The sequence below is a fragment of the Anopheles darlingi genome, chromosome 2 (genome assembly GCF_943734745.1).
Source record: "Anopheles darlingi chromosome 2, idAnoDarlMG_H_01, whole genome shotgun sequence".
NCBI classification, from domain to species: domain Eukaryota; kingdom Metazoa; phylum Arthropoda; class Insecta; order Diptera; family Culicidae; genus Anopheles; species Anopheles darlingi.
This window is the reverse complement of record NC_064874.1, coordinates 65,058,267-65,080,331: the sequence shown is the minus strand read 5'-3', so window position 1 is coordinate 65,080,331 and position 22,065 is coordinate 65,058,267. Positions and strand designations below refer to the sequence as shown.

Here is a 22,065-nt window from a genome sequence, read left to right as displayed (position 1 = left end):
TTCGCGTTTCTGTAGTCCTCATTAACAGAAGCTATATGCAACCGCGACTATTAACGCTTAATAGACCCGTCGCCAGAACAATTTCGGGTCTATTAAACAATAATAGACCCAGTTGCATACATTTTGTCACACGAGTAATTATATGGAGCGGTGCACTCAACTGTCAAACTCGCACCATTCTTTCTGAAATCCGATCGGTGTTTCGTTCTACATGACACACCTCTCTATTTAAAACAAACGTTAACGGTATCGTTGACAGGAAAAATCCTGAAAATTCCTGAAAATCTTGGAGCGGTCGGAAGTTTTTTTGTGTTCCCGGTGAAAGTAAAACTCTGCGAAAAATGTCGTCGGAACGTAAAATACTCAAAGCTACACGCAGTAAAAAGATAGATTTCGTCAATTCCCTGCCAGATGAGGTAAGCAAGCAAAAATCGATGCGATTGGAGCAGTTCGATTTCATTTGTTGTCTTCGATACAGGTTCTATTTGTCGTTTTCGATCTCCTGGATCTTGAAAGTGTTAAAACCGCAGCCGTAACGTGCCAGAGATGGAATAGCCTTATTTTCTTGAGCGGATATGTGAACAGATTTGTCTTCGAAGTTAATATGGGATCGTGTGCCCATAGATGGACGTGGGTAAACGAACGAAATACTACGGAAAGATCTGTGGTGATAAAAAAGTTTAAGGATATGGTTGCAACATCTCACCGTTGCTATCGGAACTTACATTACCGTGGAAATAGTCTCGATAATAGCGAATTTTCTTGGGTTTGGGAAACTATTCACCCAAAACTAACGAACCATCTCCATTCTTTGGAGTTTTCCCTTTTGAATCCCACCATTTTGCTTCCTTTGCTAGCTGATGCGTTACCGTTGATGACGGAGCTCTGGTCGCTCACAATATCATACTACAGAAGCGATTGCGATACCCAGGATATCATACCAACTCTTCGGAGCAATTCTGTGAAGCATTTAGCAATGCCATCCAATGTTAAATACCGGCTGGATATGCCACAATTACAAACGTTTGAAGGTGGCTTGTCTGCATTTTATCTTCCGCAAAACAGCGGACAACCCGCTGCACTTTCTACTCTGAAGGGTTTAACTGTGAATGACGAGAAACCCGCTACAAGTCAGCAGCACTTACCGATGCTTTCATCCCTGTTTCGTCGGATGACGAACCTAGAAACAATCAAGTGGGGTCCGTGCCTACTAAGTGAAATATTCTCTTTAATATGTGAAACATGCACAACACTGAAGGAATTGCAGGTGTGGAATGGGTTTGGCGGCAATATACATGTTAGTAGTCTCACGATGCTTACCAATCTTCGTACTCTTGCATTAGGATTTATTGAGGGAGAAATAGATTTGTCGACAGTAAATCAGCTAGAAAAAGTGCAGCTCTTCTATGTAGATGGTGTAGTAAAACTTCCTATGTCGGTTAGAAAGCTTGATGTGGGTATAAACAGTGACAATGAACTAAACGTGAGCCACATAATACTTAGCTGCAGTGCGCAGTTGACAGAACTATTGGTGGAGATTGATGAGGAGGATAAATGGTTAAAATATGATGCACCATGTGAAATTATGAAAGTGTTATCGCGTCTAAAACAACTAAAAGTACTCAAGTTCTACCGTGGACGTTTTAGGAATTCAAGTTTCTGCTGCATGGACGCTCCCTTGGACACTCTGCTCCAGTTACATTTCAAGGAATCCAATGTTAGTTCCAGAGGCCTTCTTGGGCTCGAGGAAAAATTCCCAAACTTAAAGAAGCCCACATTTACGAAATGCGGCTGTTGGAAAGAGTATAACGATGATGATTCGGCCTCAATGACTTTTACAGAGTCAGAGGAAGATTTTGCAGAGTCGGAGGACACAGACAGCGATTGTTGAACATAATTGCACCCTTTGCAAAGGTATGAAGAGTTAGCTGCACATGATAATGGACGCCAGCGGTATGAAAATGTTCTGAATTGATCTGAATTAAAGTATGTCGGGGTAAATTAAAGAATAACAAAGGATTGCAAGATAGGTACCCTCTAAAAACGAATTCAATAATACTGGCCAACTCTACGTTCTAATTCAAAAGCTACACTTATGAGCATGAATTATTTTTCTTTTCATTAAAAACTACCAACTAAAACAAATAACTTGTTAATTCACTTTATATCTACTACAATTGAAATAAAAGTACATATTGAAGGAAGCTTATCTTTGAGAAGAGGCCTAAAATTTTATTTGCCAAAATAAATTTATCGTCGAAATGATTTGGAGGGCGATACAACGCTAGACCGTATGATGTGTACGCCACAGCCTCAATTTGATCATCCGTTTCGTAAGTATGTAATTGTTGCAAACGTTTTGATCAACGTTTCACTTGTGACTACACATTGCGACCTAATGTAAACCTCTCTCAGTTTCATAAACATTATCAGCCATAGAATTACCCATTTTTCTATGACCGGCTCCTGCACATCTGGGCGATATGCCTACAACTTTTGGAGGGGCACAACTTATCCAGAAGCAAGAATTGTCGCATGTATTCGTCTCATGTGCACTTGATTACCAATAAATTAGAAACTCCAGCAAAATCATTCGAAGAAATTCCAATTTTTGTTATTTATTTCGAATTTCTCTTGGGGGTAGTACTTTTTAAAACTCCTCTACTTTTAGACGTTCCTCTAGACTCTTCCCTTACACAGAGGCGCCTAAGTGAAATATTTAAATTTATAAACATATAGCGCCTGGATTACAAAATGCTACGGTAAAATACCGAGAGATTCCACTATTACATTTTAATGCTGATTTTGATAAAGTTTGCGTTAATCGCGCTACGTTTAGTCACTGCTACCGTTGGCCATATAACGAAACGAACGTGTCAGTCCTGTGAAAAACAAGCGCATATTAACAAATTTGACTGCATTTTCCTTATCTTCATTTTTCAGCGAGGCGAAAAATTCCGAAATTCTGTCGCTGCCGGTATTCTTTGCCTATTTCGGTTGTTTTAAATAAAGTAACTGGTGCAGGAACATGTTAAATACGAGTATTATTCGACTACAGCAAGCTATTTTATCGACAAGTACTGTAGCACGAAGCACCACCGACCGAGCAAAACCCGAACAAAAACCGAAAGAAAGTCGTTTGCAAGCTCCAATTTGAAGTCGGAAAAAGGAAAACCTTAAATCCGCTGTTTGCTATTGTCGAAAAAAACTCATTTTTTTAAACTGAAAGCCATAAAATAATATAATCGACGTATTTTCCCTCGCTGGCAATACATTTTCCCATCGTTCAGGCTAAATATATTATATGCCAAAGGGCTTGTTCATTTTGTGGCGCCATTTTCCATTTCACATGGCCCGTAAATGCTTGGAAATGGCTGGTTTAGTAACTCGTAACAGCTGGACAATTATTCGCGATTGGGCATCATCCTCAGTAGAGCTTGCTTAGTAGCAGCTCAATTTGCGCGATAAGCTCATCTATAAGCAAACAGCGGACTTAAAGTTATACGGAATGGCCGGCCGATCGTTGCATAGGTGGATAGGTTTCAGAAGAGGTTTCGTCGCCTCGTTTTCATCTCTCGTCGTTTAAATTCCACCCATTCGTCGACCGGGACGGTTGTCGATTCGTTGGCGCACATTTTCTCGCTGTTGTTCGAGTTTAAAGGCAGTGTTTTGTGCTTAGCGATCGCTCAGCGAATGGTGAATGCAAAATTAAAGTGATTCGCGATCCGGAAACGACGACGACCCTTACAAACCGTTGGATCTTTGGCAGCGCTGCCTAGCGTCGTGTGAGTGGTGTATTGGAATTGAAGTGCGTTTGTGCGTGAGTCTGTGCAGCATCCAACATCCGCGCCGCGTCACACAGTTCGCTATTCCCCCCGAGACCACAAGACAAGTCCTGCCGAGTCGCGGTCAAACAAGTTCTCAACACTGAGTCAGCAGAAGGTGTATAGTTGCGTCATTTTGAGCAAAACAAGCAGCGAGCAGCTTATCGTGACGCGGAGCTCGATCCCTTGGATAAACGTACTACAGTGATCGTGAGCGCGCTTTTCGTGTTCGTGTAATCAGCAGAAAATATTCTTCGATTTGTCCGCAAGTGCTCTGTGTGTGTGTGTGTGTGTGTCTGTGCCGATGTTAGTACAGGGTGATATGATACATAGGGCGGTGTCTGGATGGTAGAGATCGATCGACGGAAGGATTGAAAAGAAGCGTGCAATACTGTGCATCATTGAGTCACCATCACTTGCATCATCATTATCGCGCAGCAGAAACTGAACGCTTTTGGTAAGTCGCTATAGATCCTGCACCGACCCTTGTACTAGTGCCAGATCCAGTTCCAGGGTTCCTCCAATTTATTACGAGTGCCAAGAATCAAACGATCGCCTACGTGAAGGTAAAATCATATCGCAAATCGCGAACTCGCTAGACGTTTTACGCATACGTGAAGCGATTGCCTTTTGACTGCACGATCGATCCGATGCGGTCCGATTTCCGCGGCACCGCACCGCAGTACACCGTTTAGACGGTCAGCTTCTGTCGTGGCGAGAACGATTCTCCATTTTGCATTACCAGCCGCTGTAGCGAAACAAGTTTTCGTTGGTCGTCGCTTGCTTTGGCTTTCGATCAAATTCTTTTTTTTGTTTTTCGTTGTTGCTTTCAATCACTCAATTCAATCCACCTCCAAGAGGGCACACACCGGTTTTGGCCAAACGTCGCTGGCCAGCGGGACCAACCCCCCGGGGCCGAGATGGCCTAATGGTCGTCATCGGTTAGCGGCCTATGCTAAAGGAGCGTTTGTCGCGCTGGTTAGCGATTATCGCGACCGGCGGCTTGTCAATCAAAATCGATAATGAAGAAGGAGTATTAACGAGCGCTTCGGGTATTTATTGTTGCGCCCAGCGCTACCGCGGCCAACCGGTTGACACCACCGGCCTCCACCTTTCCCCCTCCCCGGGCTAGGCCCGATCACGTTCGAAGCATTAGCACTTTGCGCTGCTAGCAGTCCGATGTTTTTTGCGTTCGCTCCTCTTCGTCCTGTCCGTTTGTTCTATTTGCAGCCACAAAACCTCTCCTGCCATCTCTCTCTCCACCAGTCCGATCGATTAGCGCAACCGCATTTCACTGTGATGCAGCCACACAAAAGACATCAACGCGCCCGGTAGCAACGAAAATCGGATCGAATCTATTGGGGAGTGTTGTGTTTTTTGTGCGTTGCTTTTGCTTTTTGGCAAGCTAGCTGAAAGGGCAATGTCAGCCGCGGGGTGAGGGAACTATCCGGCCGGCTGCTGGTGGTAGTACATTGAACTGGCGGCCGCTGCCGTTCTGGCCAGCAACCAAAAGCGGGAAACAAAACGGTTTCACTTGAAGATTAGTTTGTGCTGCTGCTGCTGTGTCTGTGTCTGTGTGAGTAGTGGACGCCAGAATCGCCATCAGAGTGTCGCTTTCGTCCTCGATTCGACACACGAGATGCGGCTATGATGGGCTTCAAGGTTGGCCAGACAGCCAGGCATGGTGGTCGGCCGGTCTGTTGGTTGGTTGGTTGGTCGGTTTATAGCGAGCTGCCGGTGCGCGATTCGCTAGTGCGATTTGCTTTTTATTTCTTTATCACTTCTCTCTTCTGCTCTGCCACTTTCTCTTCGTTTCGTGCTTTTTCGTGCTTCTACTATTGCTCCCGGGTGTCGGTTACCTTCCTTGGACGGCGGAACACAGAACACGGTCCGAGTGTTCTGGGAGCGCCACAGCAAAGGCGGAAGTTGTGCTACTTCCTCTTTCTCTCGTTTCTCTCTCCCGTACCAGGTTGTCTCTATTCCGTTCCGGATAGAATCATTAAAAAGTAACAACAGGGCCACGAGTGAAGAGTTCTACCAAACGGAATAATGAGTTGCTGGCGAGCTGGCTACTAATGAGAAACTCTCGGTGGTTTTGGGGGGACAGTGCGCCGATGTCGGTGCTCCCCATTGATTAACCTCACCGTTTTATGTTGCCGATACCGGGCCGGGGCTCGGGGCTGGTTAAACGGCTTACGCATGTTTCGCTCCCCCCTCCTCCCACAGAAACAACATCATCGTCGTTGACCGCCGGTTTGTCTAATAACGTTTGTTGTATAAAACAACAATCTTGTTATTAAAATACCAGCCAGGGAGGGAGGTTTGGAGGGCCTGGGAGCAATCGGAACCGAACAACCACAACAAAAGCCACGCCACGCAGCAGATCGCATAATTTGCGATCATTCCCAGAGCGCCATGATGGATGTGTTTTTTTTTACCTGTTGTTAGTGGTGGTCATAAAAACGGTAAAATCACGGGGGAGAGATCGAGGGAAGGTGCACGATTTTGGGAACGTTTTTCCCCGCCACCCACCGGGCTTATCGGCACCGGAATTCGAAAGGTTGTTGCCTCACTTCCGGGGGCTGATTGCGTTGCGTAGTTTCTGCCAACGATCTGCGACTCGATAATATAATCATAAACAATAAGATAACATAATCTGCCGATGGTTCTGAACCACCTGGATGCCTATTTGTTCCTGGTTGTCTCCGCATCACCACCACACCGCCAACCGTTGTGACCTTGTGACCGTTGGTTTGACGCCGGAACGATATTATGATTGTGTAAATGTGAATGTGGCAAATGAGTGTTCGAAACGATTCCCCCGCCAACCTCCTCGACACGTAACAACCGCTCCCTTTGCTCTTCTTCCCCCTCCCATCTGCTAGTCGTGTCCTCACGCCACGAAGACGCGCTAATGCGAAAATGGTAATAATAGAAATTGAACGAACGATTTGCGAATTACCGCAAATTATCGTCCCTACGGGTTGCCCTCCCCCCACGGGACCTGTTCCGGGACCGAAGATGGGCATTCTGCACACACACACACACACACCCGGGCACACAGCTGGCCAAGAGCAAGATTGCGTTTGCGTTCTCCTCGCGTCTCGTCTCGAGACCATCGAGAGGCCATTCAGACGCACACCACGCACCACAGGTCATTGGCACGCAGCGGCCGCGATCTTCCCGCGATCTTCCCGCGATTTATCCCTCTCTCTCTCTCTCTCTCTCTCTGCTCTCTCTCTCTCTCTCTCTCTCTCTCTCTCTCTCTCTCTGTCTCTCTCTCTCTCTCTCTCTCTCTCTGTCTCTCTGTCTCTCTGTCTCTCTGTCTCTCTGTGGTTCGCCAGTTGCCTCGGGATCCAGCATCCACCAACATCACTCCCCCTTCTTTCCTCTTACATCGAATCTCCGCAGAAAGAAGGGAAGCGAAGGTTGGAGGATTTAATTTTAAAAATTCGATAATTACGACACCCGACCGATGCTCGGGTGGCAGACAATTCGTGCAGCACACCGACGATGAGGCCAGTCCAGGCCCCCTAATGATGCTGCCGTACTCCGGCAGCGCCTTGAGCCCGGCCCGTAACCGAGAGTACCGTACGCTGCGTCCCAGCGGCCAAGAAAGTCATTTCACTGGTGGTGCTGCTGCTGCTGGTAGGGTAGAAGAAGTTAATGGTGGCTGCTGCGTGGTTCGCTTGGAGCTGGATCTCGACAGAAAGCTGGAAAGCGTCGAGTTGGTCGCAACCATCCTTTACCATCATTTCGATTCTAGCGAACCACCCTCTACGTCAAGGTCGTTTCTGTGCATAGCGCCGGAGTCTGTGTGTGTGTGTGTGTCCGTTCAACCCTTGCAGCAAGGCTTGGGAGGTACTGTTATCCACTCGACGATCGACGAGCCGGTCGAAGACTCTCTTTCTCACTGATGACGACGAGCGTGCGAAGGGCACAAAAAGGGGTGCGTGGTTTGTTTGATTAGCTGTTTAACGATAATTACTGTTCGCACGATGAGCTCGCTCCGTCCTCACCGTCAACCCCCTTTTTTCCCCCCCTTGGCCCGTCTCACCTTATTTCACACATTTCCGTCACTTCCGGTTTAGGGAGGGTGGCGAGTTATTGGCGAGCGCACCGGCCCAGCACCTGCCCAAAAGTCGTGCAGCACCGGGAGTGACACCGGAACAGGTGCCGCAAGTTCTGCTAATAGCTTTGATAACGCAACATCCGGCCGGCAATTGAGACTTTGACTTCGATGAAGCTCACGAATCGAAATGGAAAAAACAACATTCCGGGACAGCCACGGGGCTCGACTTCGGTTTTATCCAACCCAATGGAATTCGATCGTGGATACCAGGGCTCCCAGGGGTCTGACCTTAATCGTCTTTCGTTCACATGTATTCATACATATTCCAATCTCAAGCGCCTCAAGCGTCGCCAACAGCACGGCGCGACGCGGTTGACGAGACGATAATTAAATAATAACATCACACGGTTTAATGTCATCCGATCGATTGGTGCAACGCCGTTATTGACGGAGACGAAGGCGGAGAAATGTAGCAGCCACTTCACCGATCCTACGCCGCTTGGTTTCGCTTTTTTTTTCGCTGCTCTTTTATTGTGTTAAACGGTTTTACGATCTTACACCTTAAGGGCTGCCCTTTTACGATGCCTGCTAGTCTGCCAGTGTCCCCGATTGACCTTAATCGTTTTTATAGCAACGATCGTTATGGGGGCTTCACTTGCTGTTGCCTTGCCTTTTTTTCTTCCCTTTTTTGTTTTGTTAATTTCTTAATGCAATTCCCGATCCGAAAGATCGTCTCGTGCCATGATCCACAAATCAAGCGGACTATCATAGTTCAACAGTCCTCGCTGGAAACAACTCAATCGAGCGCGATTGGTCACGGTTCCCCCGGCCCCCAAAAACCGCGGGATGCCGTTTGTTATCGAGGGGCTAATGATTTGATTTACGCGCCGGACGGAACCATTTCACCGCTTCAGAACGATCGAGGGACACCCAATATTAGCCATCTTCACGATCTTCGCGAAATCGCGGTTCTATACTCTCCAGTGTGTGTGTCGTGCATTCTCTCATTAGAACAGAGATGGTCTAAGAGATATGATCATCAACCGCTGGCTCATTTGCACTCATTCAGCCGCTGCTTAGAATCCCGGTTAAACGAACAGGACATAAATTCGCATAACGAACACCGGTTGAAACCCCGTGATTCCGGTCCAGGCTCCCCGTGTGTGTGTGTGTGTGAGAGGTGCAGGTGAAATGGGAGGGTGCTTGTTTGGCGATGACTATCAGCACCTCGCTTTAGAACGAACGCCGTTAGCCGTTCTTTTGATTTACGCCTCTTGGCCGCACATTCCCAGGCGCTTCCATGAGGCGTGTTGTGGGACCTTTCTCTCTCTCTCTCTCTCTTTCTCTTGCGGTCGCTCTTTGTCTCTCTGTCTCGCTTATCATTGCGCCGATCTTGACCAATTTATCTGGGCGATTTTTTGGTCATCTTTTCTCGGTCTTCGAATCGGTTCGGTGACGATGATTACTTTGATCCGGAAGAGATCCTCCCATCTCTGTCGTATGCAAACTTCGACCATAAGGGTGTGTGTGGAATTAGCTTCCCGTTAGTGGCCGTGGCTAATGGACATGTTATCGTCGCCGCATCTTCCTCGAAGTGTTCTTTTGGGAGTCGTTTTTTTTTGTTCCAGAATCATTCGAAACCATCGCTGCTTCGATCTGTTGCTTATTTATTGGGCGTTGTGGTTGTTGGTTCCTTCCTAGGTCATTAGAACCCTGGGATATTCCGGGGATCCCGACGAATTATGAGACCCTGACCGACTCCAAACCCCCACTAGAGGAACGCCTAGAATCGGGTCCACGGGTTGTGTGTGAAACAAAAAAAACCAACCAGGAACCAGAACCTATAATGCAAATTCCTGTTTCGGGAACTCTATCCACCGATAGCCGGGGGTGAGATAATGCTGGGCAGTTGTTGGTGTTGTTTACCAATCCATCTAAAGCGGCTCTATCTGTCTTTCTCTCACTTGTGCTGCGGTTCGAAAGGGCCTTCACTACACAGAGAGAGAAAGAGAGGGAGACCGACGCTTCCCACGTCGGGGCACGTTGTCGGTGTGACCCTTCCGGTCTCGGGGGCTCACGACGCGGCGGCGGCTATCGAAACCACCGTTATGCCTCGGCTCGACGGTAAGACAAAACCTCACCGCCGCCCGCCGCCAAGCTGCAAGATAATGCTGCGTCAGGTCGACTGTCCGGTACCGTGTGCCTTACGTGGGGTGTTCGGTCCGGTTCGGTCGCTGGTCGCTGGTCGCTGGTCGCTGGTCCCACGTAACGGTGCCGGTTGTAAGCTGGTCACGTTCTGGTGCTGGTCAGATTTTTGTCCATATTTTTTTTGCTGCTCTCCCTCCTCGTGCACTTGAGACAGCGCCGCCATGTTTTCCGCGGTGCGTCTAATGTGAAGTATGTTAAATCATTTTTCCGATTCCGATAAGGCCTTAAAGGAAGACGACAATAGCGACGACGTCGACGATCGCCACACGATGGTAACTGTTGTCAATATGCAATTGCTGCCCGGAGGTCAAACGCTTCCGTCGACGACGACGGCGATGGCCTGTAAGCATTAAGTTTGGGAGCCTTGTTCCTGTTCCCGTGATCGAACGATCCCTTCACCATCATCACGGATCAGATCGCGAAAGGCGAAAGCGCGCTTTATCAACAGCCCCCCTCCGGGGCCGGTTACAGGGTGTTGTCAGCTGCTGGCAAAACGGCACCAAACAACACACGCACACGCATCAGTTGATTGGCCATACGGCGCAGCGGATGTCGACGGGGACCGCGGTCATCCCCGTCGATGGTCGATGGAGCAACCGATTGCGCAATGTTTTTGGGGAAATATTTCGGACTAACGGACGGACGGACGGACTTTCGCCTCGTCTTACCGGCGATCGGTCCCTTCACCAGATTAGTCGCATGATCAGAGCGCCTCGTTTTGATGATCGGCGACAGAGACTACTCTGTCGGTTGTAGCCCAACGGTCTGCGATCGTCCATCGCTTAAGGCGATTATTCATATTAACGACAACGTGCGACAAGAGGCCTCCGGGAGCAGATAGACACACACACCGTACCATCGTACCACCGGATTCCACTCATTTGTAGCGCTCGCTGTTATCGTGATCCCCGTTCGGGGTTCCTCTGTATGCCCGGGAGGGTCGATCCCTCGGGACAACCTGAGACCGTAGCCAGATAGTGCATCACGCGCCGGGGGATACACCGAACATACATTTCCCTCCGTCGCTCCGTCGTTCGGCAAGATAACGTCATTCTAGGTTCTTCATTATGCAAAGCTCGACAGCAACAAGTTTCAAGCACACCGGGGACACCTCGTCGGCCACGGGTCTCAGATAACCTTGGATCCGTTAGGTTGACATCCTGAAGGTACCCGGCAGCCACCCATATCATGGCCGCTAATGGCAGAAACATGCTGCTGCTGCACTATGGGGCTCGTACTCTAGTGCTACATCTGGGAAGCTAATGTCGGTGAGGTCATGCAGTACAACGGACCGAGTAGAGCCTCGACTCTCTTCCAGGTGCCTTCCAGGTCCAGGTGACTTACCAACTAACGCATACATGTAGAAGCTTGTCTGTTGCTGCCCCCCACTAGAGGCCTAATGACCGAGGTATATGGACTTCGAAAAAGATGAATACTTCAACCAGTTCCAGTTCGATCATCTGAGCCTCGATCCGTAAGGCGCACATTCCTCGCGGGCTTTTAATGACGTCAGGATGTGTTGCGGCTCTGGCGTGACCCGTCTTCTCGCATCTTCTAATCGCTTCGTCGTCCGACACCGGGAACAACTTCAACAACTACTCATCGGCCATCGCAACTGCCACTCACTGCAGGGGAAGTGAGGCATTACTCCTCCGGGTGCTCCGGGCGCCCGGTCGGTCGGTAATGGTCCATCGTCCCATTCGGAAGTGACCCCGATTTCCGAAAGTGCTACCTCAATGTTTCGTTTTCCATTTTCGCCTGGCCCCCAAAACCGGCCACGGTCAGGGTGTGTGCGCGAGCGCCACGATCCCGATCGCCAAAACAGAAGGAGAGAAGAAAAAAAAAAAGCGGGCCAAACCCGTTCCGTCGTAGTCGAGCCATCAGTAGAGCCAGGGCTAGGGTACTGCTTCCCGAAAATAAAGGTCCACCACGGCAATGAGGTCACTCAATTATTTCTTTTCCTTTCGGCCAGTTGGTCGGTTGGAAGGGCACAACACCATTGCGGCCATTGCGCCCGGGAACAATTCCTTTCAAATCGTGTAATGGATGATTGTTGTTCTCCGCACCGCACGGTGACGCGGGAAGATGGGTCAGTGCGACGAGTGGCGTGTGTGTGCGTCGGTCCCAAACGTGACGGAAATCGAGTGCCAGATAGGAGAGGATGATGCCACGAATCATATGTGCCGGGGGTTGGAGGGGGAATGCTGCTACTGGTTTCGTGGCCAAAGCCGCGTGTTGCGAGGCAAGAATGTGATTGTGTTTTGTGGTCGGTGTGCGCGGATCTATTATCCACGGGAACCAGCTGGTATTCGAGATCGAGATCGGAATGGAACACAAACACACACATACGCCGAAAGCGCGATCGCTATACCGAATGGTGAATGTCAGAGATTCTGGCCAACGTTGGTTCTGGAAGTGCGCCTCCTCGACGCCAGAACGACTTGTACGCATTCATAACGACGAACGCACCGAAGGTACGAACCGACAGCATATGGAAAGCGCTCGAATGATGGCGTGTATGTTGCTGCCGTTGCTACCACACACAATGTGGGTTTGTGTTTGGAAAAATTTATGCAGCACCAATCCCGATGTACCGTTAACCGCAAGGCCGCTGCCAGCTGCTGGCTGCTGGTGGCGTTATAATGGCTGCCTGCTAGCTATTCATTCCTAGATACCGCCAAGACGCTGAGAAGGGGTTTTCGCACTCTACTTCGTCGGATGAGTAGCCGAAGCGAAATTGGCAAATTGCGGACCTTATTGCGGGGGGGGGGGGGGGTGTACGGTGTACGGTGAGATACGCCGGAGACCAACCAACCACTTAGAGGCTGTCACTGAGCGTGAAAAGTGTCGTTTAGTCCCTCGGGACACAGTGTGTGTGTGTCATCCATCCAGATACAGGTAACTGTCTCCGCCCTTCGCCCATTAGCGTGTTCTGTCAAACACGTCATCGATAAGAGAGAGAGAGAGACCAGCTTGCATTGCAAGAGATTGCAAGCTCACGCGCGCGAGACGCCCGCCAGACCATAGGCATAGACCATTCCAAAGCACCGTTTTGTCTTCCAGAAGATAATCTTATGCTTATGCCATCGGGAGAGACAGCGCGAGAGGGAGTGCTGAACATGGTTGGTTGCACTCGGCGTCACTATCTCACCAGACGTGCGCACACACACACACACAGACGCACGTGTTCAGTGATTCTCCCATGAACTCCCACACACGGCCTGGTGGCCCAGCGTGTGCAGATCACCGTTTTGACGCGATACCACGGAGGTTACTGGCACTTTAGCGCACCAGCAGCTACAGCAGCAGCAGCTACAGCAGCAGCACCACTAGCAATTAGGCAAAGTCCCTTAACCCTCCTCTGGCCTACCACCACCATTCTGCGTACTGTTAATTATGGAGAGTAGAAGCTGGCAACCAATCGGGTTGATCGCGTGCACGATTCGCATTTCTCACGTTTTTTTTTTGTGTCTTGTGGTGGGCATTTTTCTTTTTTTTTTGAGAGGCCTGAACTTGACAGCACCAGATCTCATGCACACACACACACACACACACTTCACACGTTTCTCACATGTGTGCTCAGCGCCAGTGACGACACCGTAGCAACCTGAACCCAATAATGGTGACGGCATCCAAGTGACCGGCGAGAATTGTACCGCCGCCAGCAGCGCGTAGACTTATCCGGTGTCCGAATCTGACTTCGAACCTGAAGGTCTCATTCGGTTCAGATATCCTGCGACCCAATAACGGCGTTTCCAGAAGAGTCGATGTCAGCAGCGATAGCGCGCTTGACCACAAGAGTCAAGCAGCAAGACAGACGGACGGAGACACCGGGCGCAAGACAGACAGTCAGACAGACAGACAGACCACCGATCTAGGGCTTCACTTGTTGCTGTTGCTGTTGGTGCTGCTGACCACCAAGGCTGCTGACCACTACTGGAACCACTGATGACGTGCACGTGTAGCAGCATCCGTAGAGGTATTGGTGCCACGTTGTGTGCACGTCCCGTCCAGCCGCCGTCTTCGTGCCACCCTTTGGGGAAGGGTGCACACGGGAGGGGGTTATATAATGTTTCGTGTCGCTCCGGAGACACACCGCGAACGGCCTTCTCCATGCCGGACAACCAACAACACTGCACTTTGCTTCCTCCTCTTTTTCAGCTCTTTGCTGACCCGTTTTTTGCTCTTCGCTCCCCATAGACCCTTCGTTCCCGGGGCGATGTGCTTGTATGATGCACGACCAATCCCGTCTGGTGATGCTCAAGGTTGTTTGGAACCGTACAGGGTTCTTTCCCGGGAGCCACCATTGTCAGACCTCCTCAGTACAAATCAAAAATGGAACACGGTAGATCGCTTGCAGTAGTGCGACTACTTGAGTTCCGTCAGCTGCGATATTTGCATATCAGAAGCGGTTCTCACAGATTAATATGGTGCACAATCGTCGTGTACTCGCGAATCGTGACAATCGCAATCGATCGCTGCCGTCGATCATATTTCCCTTTTTTGTGTGAAGCTTTATGACATTCCAACCAGCGACAGACAGACAGACAGACGGTACAACAATCGATTGCACTGTTCATCTTCCATCGGGCATCCAGCTATTCAGGTATTTGTAGACTCGCACGATCGTTTTGCGTGAGCTGCGGCTGATTGATGGTTGCTGGAAGTTGGAATGTGCCTCATCGCTAGCTCGAGGCCCACGAGCGAACTGTCAAAAAGTCCCCGGGACGGGGACTACAAATTTCCCTTCGATTCCGAATTCGATAATCATAGGTCTCGCCATTTGTAGGCGGTACCGCCAACAAAACAGCAGCATCATTTCACTCCACTCCCCGAAGGAGGCTGATCGACGATGACATCGTCGACGAACGATGACGTTGGCGGCCTAAATACGGTTTATTATGTCACACACTGGGCGCGCGGTCTCGGCATCCCGTCACGTGTTTGCAAATTCCAAATTCCGCGCCCAGTGTCAGCGCTTCTCTTCTTCTTTTTTCTACTCCTCCTTCTCCTCTTTTTTCTACTCCTGCCACTAGTAGGGCAGCCGGAGCCTTTCCTGGAGGCGGCGAATCGAAAGGCGGCGTCCTGGGCGGGGATCGCAAACTCCCTTTCATTAGTTATGAGACTGATTGCTCTTTGATCCCGTGCAGCCACGGGGAGCAGCTTAGTTAAACATGGCCACCATCACCATCACCACCACCACCGCTATGGTGGCACTTTCGGATCCATAACAACAACCGATAGACCTGGCCTGGCGGATTGGTGCTCTGCATTTCTGGATTCGATCGCCTGATCCGATGTGTGTTTGCAGCATGTTCCATCCGAGGGTAGTAGGTGGCCAACAACTCGCCAGAGAAGGTTCCCCGAACGGGAACGTCACTTAAGATTCAATTTGTTTCGAACCGATCGGTGTCCAAGTCGGCGGCGGCGGCGGCGACGAGGGTCGCAAACATATCTTCTAATAAACTTATTAATTCTCCTAATCCGCGCCTACCGGTGGTAAGGTCTGAGGAGCGGCGGTGGTGCTGCACTCGCACTCTACTCCATTAATCAGCGGGATACGTGTCCACCCGTATTCGTATATGCTCCACACACCTAGAGCACCTCCAGACTTCAGACTCCACGGGTACAGCTCTGCGTCAGACCTGAAAGCACCGCGAGCAGGGTTCGCGTGCAGACAAACACGACCAATGGTAAAAAGATTGATATCTTAATTACGATATAGGAGGAATGGGACCTACGGTTGGTGGAGGCGAGTATGGTGATCGCCGGGCTAGACGCTGGACTGGGCTGGACTACTGCACCGCCGTGCGCAAGCTCATTGAGCTCAATCTAAACATTCCTTCCTACAAGATCACTTTCCACGATTTCTTGGTCCACCGTTTGGTGTGTAACGTGTGTCCCGTGCATGTCCCGTAGGCCCATGTTCCCGTTGTTTCTTCGATCGACACAGACACCAGACCGGGACATGCGCTAATAAATATTCAAATTCAATTTCCAATGCATACAAGCCTCAGATCTCAGAGAGTCGTCGACGGTGCATCGTGGCAAAGAGAAGTACTCCGCGGGTGTGTAGTGTAGTACCATGGATTCACCAGCCATGATCCAGCATCTTCGAAAAGGGGCGTTACATCATCGCGCACCAATTGAACTGTTGAGGTCGATCTTTCGTAGTTTCGTGTTCGTGGCAGATCACCGGAGAAGTTCGTACAGTGCAAATAGACCGCTGGACTTCTTGAGCTTTAGGTCTGCACTGTAGCGCGGTGACAATGAGCGAAAGTACGGAGCAGAGGTCGAGTGAATGATGCCGGATCGGTGCGGTCCGGGCGGGTGTAGAATTTATTGATGCCTTGCTTTGGCATATACGGGGCCGGCCGGCCGGCGATCATAGCCGATCGGAATGCGTTCGCTTTAATGGTCCGCCAATTGGACCAAGCACTTTATTGCACTTGGCCTCCAGCCAGGCCGGTAGAGGGGCCATATATCCTGTGTAGCCCCGGTACGCGGCGTGCGGGGGGAGTCTCTTGAGGAATTAATTACGCGACGAGTTTAGGTGAGTTTTATGGCCATCGTTGTTGCCATGGCCGTGAGGGCCGCGGGCACGGAACGGCAACTACTACCCACCCGGCAACTTACGGAGGTGTCTGCTAAATAGATCCAGCATCGCATAGGTCCTAGACCCGACCGGGGAACTTTTCTGGTATTGTTTGGTGTTGCCATTGCTTGGAATTGAAATTCAACCTCAGCTCAATTCATTGGTCCACCCCTCCATTCGCGTAATTAATGGTTCTCATTAAACGATCATGTCGCAGTTTTGCATACCATTGCTACCGTTACCGGCCTGGTGGTGGTGTTGTGTACACTGCAGAGGCATTCTGGATGCAGCAGCAGCTAACTAACTAGAACTTTGTACAAACACAAACAGTTGGAGTCGCGCCACCGTGACGCCATACTCTGTCAAAGTCGTCGACAACAGAACGACACCTACGCTAGCGAGCTGCACTACCTACATAAGCAGCGATACCATACCCGTACCAGACATCGACGTGCCGAGTAAAGTGTACAATAAATGATCGGCAACGGACCGTTTTGAGATGATTTATTGGTCGCCAAGCACTGACCTAACCTAACGCTCACTAACGTAGACTCACGGCTCCTGGAGCACGTTGTAGCAGAACGACTTAAAGTGCAACGAAGAACGTCACGATTAACGAACTTGCAATCAACACTCGGGACATGGTAATGATTCCAAAGAGCCCTCTACTCCTGTGTGATACCACGTCGACGTATTCCAAACATTACTTTCCAGCTCCACCGCCATTACGCCATAACCTCAATCGCTGACGAAACGCTTCTCACTCACTCACACTAAGCGCGCTCTCTCTCTCTCTCTCTCCAATTTCAGATTAACGCGTGGCAGTGTTTCGCGAACGAACCAAAAACTCGACAACGAACTTGAACACCGCGAGCAGCGCAAGCACCACAAGTGATCGTCATCGGCCCCGATCAGCAGCAACCATCACCAGCTTCCGGTGACCCAACCAGAGGCTTCCCTGGTCCTAGAGGTCAGTTCTCGGCCCCGCAACGTCGCGCCGCCGGTAGTAATTGGTTACACTTAAAGATCATCGCCAGCACACCTCTTAATGGAAGTGGTGCTGGTGCTCCGCCGGACCCCCGGTGTCCGACCGTCTTCCATCGCCATACCATACCATAAGACGCACTTTCCTCGCACCTCCCCACCGGCAGCTTCGACTCCGACCTCCGGACCATATTCCGTGGTCCAATTTTTCAGCATTTCCATCAAGCGCGAGCACGCTACGTCGTCGTCATCTGCGTCGTCGTCGTCGTCGTCGTCATCGTCTGCCATCATCGCGTTCGCATTGATCCATTATGTAATTGTAGTGGCCGCTGCTGAGGCTGCGGCTGCGGCTGCGGCTACCACGATCGGCCTCGAGCAGGCCTCGTTTTGTGGTGGCCTCCATTTGTGGGCTCGCTCGCTCGAGATCGAGATCGAGAACCAGTGGGCTCGAGCTGGACGCCTGACGGCTTGGGTCACTTTTGCTGCTGGCTCGTGGTCACCGCCGTAGACCACGTCACGCCATCCCTTCTACCCTTTTTTTCGCTCCTCACACAATTATGCTTAACGGTGCATCTCGGCCACCGGCCAGAGCCAGAGCCCAGAGGGAGTCCAGATCTACCGATTCAACGCGATGGCCATGCGATTCGAATGCAGCGTTCGAGCCGCGGTTGTTCGCCACGTGTGGTACCGCAGCTCGGGGAATCCCGCACGGCCACGACCGCGTCCAGATGATTATCTGTACGAAGGGCTACCGAACACCTTCGAACGGAATGGCTTTTATCGATCGAAGTCAAATATTTGGGTTGGATAATGTTATTCGATCCGGCCGGCGATTGAGTGAAGTGTGTGTGTGTGTGTGTGTGTGTGTGCCACCGGGCTTAACATCATCCCCTCCCCTTAAGGGCTTCCACTGGATCTTCGACTGATGACTGATTGACTGACCGACTCCAGCGATCGATCGGGTTCGCCTGGTCATTCGCTGGTCCAGCATCAACATGGAAATCGTCGAGTCCGGGAACGCATTCGTACTCCAATTAAATGCCGTTACTCACTCACACACAATCCCGCCTCATGAATATTCAATGGCCAGCCCTCGCCACCGGCTCCAGCTCGAGGTCTATAGCAGCGGATCCGATTTGGATTCCTAGATCCGTGGCGTTATTAATTCGATCATTAACCACCGTCCGTCGTCCGCTAGAGATTGTCGCGCGCGCGCGCGCGCGATCATCTATCTCCCTCGCCGGATCGCCGGATCGTCATCGTGTCGCGATCCCGTGCCTAATGTGTTGGCCAACGATCTGTGTGTTGTGATACAGCCAGCACCCCCTACCGGCAACACTCGCAGGCGGTGCAATTTGTTTTTCGAACAAAGCGTTTTGCACGAACAGAACCTCGCAAGAGAGGATCGCCATCTTGGAGGTTGCGTATTGGTTTTTGGTTGCTGCTTATGGTTCTCATCCTAAATGCTCATCCTAGGTGGTCTGCATTGCCTCTCCCCCGAGGGCAGTGTTTGCTGTGAGTAGCTACGCTCCAGGGTGCCCGGAGAACATTTTTATGATTGATTCTCCCGCATCGAATTGATGGCTTTTGCGACAAAACGTCCCAACCCTAGAACCGAATGTCATCCGTTTCCCATCGTCGGACCACCAGGCGAGGTCTGGCCCCCCTGGGGGGCACGCGGTGGTCATTATGCAAACCATGCTCATTAATCGTTCTGGTTTAGATAATGCTTAGTTCTTCGCTCTCGCCCCAGAAAGGCAGCATTCCGTTTCCCGTATTAGCATTCGTTTTGTTGTCTAATCTCGGAGAGTTTTTTGATTAAAGGGATGACCTGCGAATTGGACAAACAATTGGTCAACAGCAGCAGGAGCAGCTGGTGTGCTTTTATTAATGCCAAGCGAGCCACATAATGCTTATCTTCCTCGTGATGTCAAGTGCCTTGTTATCGCGGTATAAATAGATTGAAAATTGTTATTAATATTTCACCTCAAGTATCTCTAAACGAACCCCCGTTATCGACATCTGTTGATAGGCTGGGAAGGAAGGATTTCAATTGGAAATTCCAACCTACAACCGATCCAGCGCTTCCATAGTTTTACAGATTCCAGGCTTCAAAATAACCCAAAAAAAACCAAACGCCACTGGAAGGTGATTCAGACACCGAAAAGTGGGGGGCAATTCCTAGCCTCTCGATTACACGCTCGCTTAGCATTCGCTGGGGAGACCCAGAAAGCCAAACCCCGCGGCTCAATTAGCATTGTGAGTACTGAAGGCCATCGCAGTAATTACTTTAACCATCAGTAGCAGCAGCAGCAGCAGCAGCAGCAGGCAGGCAGGAGAAACAAAAAAAAATTGAAGGCGGAACAAGGTCAAACCATTGATGAGCGCCTAAGCACCGAGAAATCGACTCCACGTAATCGAATAAATTAATAAATGATCACCCTGGGAGGAGGGCACCACCGTCGTCCATATCGCCGAAGATCGCCAAACCGAAACGCGCTGCGATGTGCAACCGGCCGCGGCACCGTTAGAGAAAGGAGAGGACTACACTCCGGTGGAAGGTTTAAGGCCCTTCAACCTCCCTTCAGAATAGGTGGAAGAAACTGTTTCGTTCATCAACCTGCCATCATCAGATCAGATGATCGCTGAAGTTGTTCTGGATAGATCACGACCATAGACGTGATATGTGATGTGTCGGATACCTTCTCAGCGATGCAACTGAGCGATGTATGCACATTACACATTATGTAGCGGTAACTACCAACCTCCCTTCTCATTCATGACAATCACCTGACGGTCGATCGAGTGGAGTGCTATCAGCACCTAGTAACACCGCACTTCCGTTGTAACACCTCGCAACACACACACACAAATTGGTTTGTGCAAATTGATTCGCTGCTGCTGCTGCTACTCCTACCGTTGCTGTTCAAGATGTAAAGCCTATCTTCTCACTCAACAGGGGGAAACGATGGGAATTAGAACACTCGCATCGAGTCGAGTTGCGGTTGCGTTCAACGTATATCGTGAAGAGCGCACACTTTCGCGCGCGCGTGTGAAGCTCTGTAGCGCCTGGAAGCGCCACAGCAAACGAAACATATGTTGCACTCCCTGGCGCCGCTGCTGTGCAATATGCTGGTTTGCACTTTGCTGATGCGGCAACTCGCGTGCCATGCAACGATGTTGTACCTCGGCTCCGTTTTGCAACGGAGCACTACAAAATACTGCGACTGGAGGCAATGTCTGACGAAGGGAAAAGCCGTGTTTTGAGCTTCAATTGCAAAACGGTCTCCTACTCCGTACTCCGCACCGCACACTCCGGCGGGGAAAAAGACACTTTTCCACGCGTTGCGTAACTGACATCCATCCATTTTGCTCCCCTTTTCTCCTCTTCTCCTGCGAAGGCGAATCCATTTCCGTACCGAGTTTTTTGTGTTTTTTGTTTTTGTTTTTATTTTGGACGCGTGCAGCTCTCGAACTTTTGGATTGATCCAGTCAACAAAAGTAATGACTCCATATGTCCATGACTTCGCGACGATGTGAGGGACGATACGGTAAAGGGGTTGGAGGTGGACGAGCGGAAGATCCACATCAGGGACAACGAACCACGTGAGTGTGTGTGTTTGTGGTTTCGTAAGACCTTCTCGCGTTCGACTAACAACGACGACTTCCTCCAAGACACTCGCAACCGCACTCGATCAAGCTCACCTTCCGCTGCCTCCATTCGCCTTCCTCTCCGGTTTGGTGACGACTGACGGCGCACTGGCACTGGTGCGCTGGAGGCCTCCAAAGAGCGCCGCCGACCTTGATGACCTTAAGAAGCACATTTTATATAATAACCATAAAAGGAAAACACAGGCGTCGTGACGTGTGTCTTTCGAATGGGCCCCCGGAAGGTTTTCGTATGCAGACGAACCCCCAAACCAATAACACCACCAAGTGAGCAACGAGCTGCAACAGCAGCAGCTGCGAGTCTTTTCATGGCGAGCAGATGATGGACTTTCATTTTGCTTTCGTAGAAATACGACGAGAAGGAGGAGAAGGACCACTGAACCTAGCAGGCCTCGGCGTACGATCTGTTGTTGCACGCGCAGCTTCGAAAGAATCCCCATAATCACTGGCCACTGGCAGTCCAGCCCAGCTGTTGTTGTTACCGTGCCGTTCTCATCGAGATCAAATAAGTTGCTACCAAGATGCTGCTGCTGCGGTCGCTTCTTTCACACAATCTATTCCGTCGAGGGCGAAGCACTTCTCCTGTTCTCCAAAGCCAATGACCACCACTGGTTGGAGAGTGGCGTTGGAGAGAAGCGTTAGTCGAAATTGTGCGGCCTCAAGCATCAAGATCTAGCCGAATGTGCAGTTACACGAGAGGTGGCGGCCGGTCG

General features: G+C 50.3%; 1 protein-coding gene across 4 annotated transcripts in view; it reads left to right on the top strand.

Moving 5' to 3' along the window:
• The first annotated feature begins 3,600 nt into the window (after positions 1 to 3,600).
• Positions 3,601 to 22,065, top strand: part of LOC125952550 (uncharacterized) — a 66,929-nt gene continuing 48,464 nt past the window's right edge. For 2 of the 4 annotated variants that reach the window (XM_049682078.1, XM_049682074.1), the window contains exons 1-2: positions 3,601 to 4,281; positions 17,510 to 17,666. The gene's annotated coding sequence lies outside the window, so the exon portion shown is untranslated. Of the gene's footprint in view, positions 4,282 to 17,509; positions 17,670 to 22,065 lie in introns of all 4 variants that reach the window. The other 2 variants (XM_049682077.1, XM_049682075.1) reach the window with 1 other exon arrangement.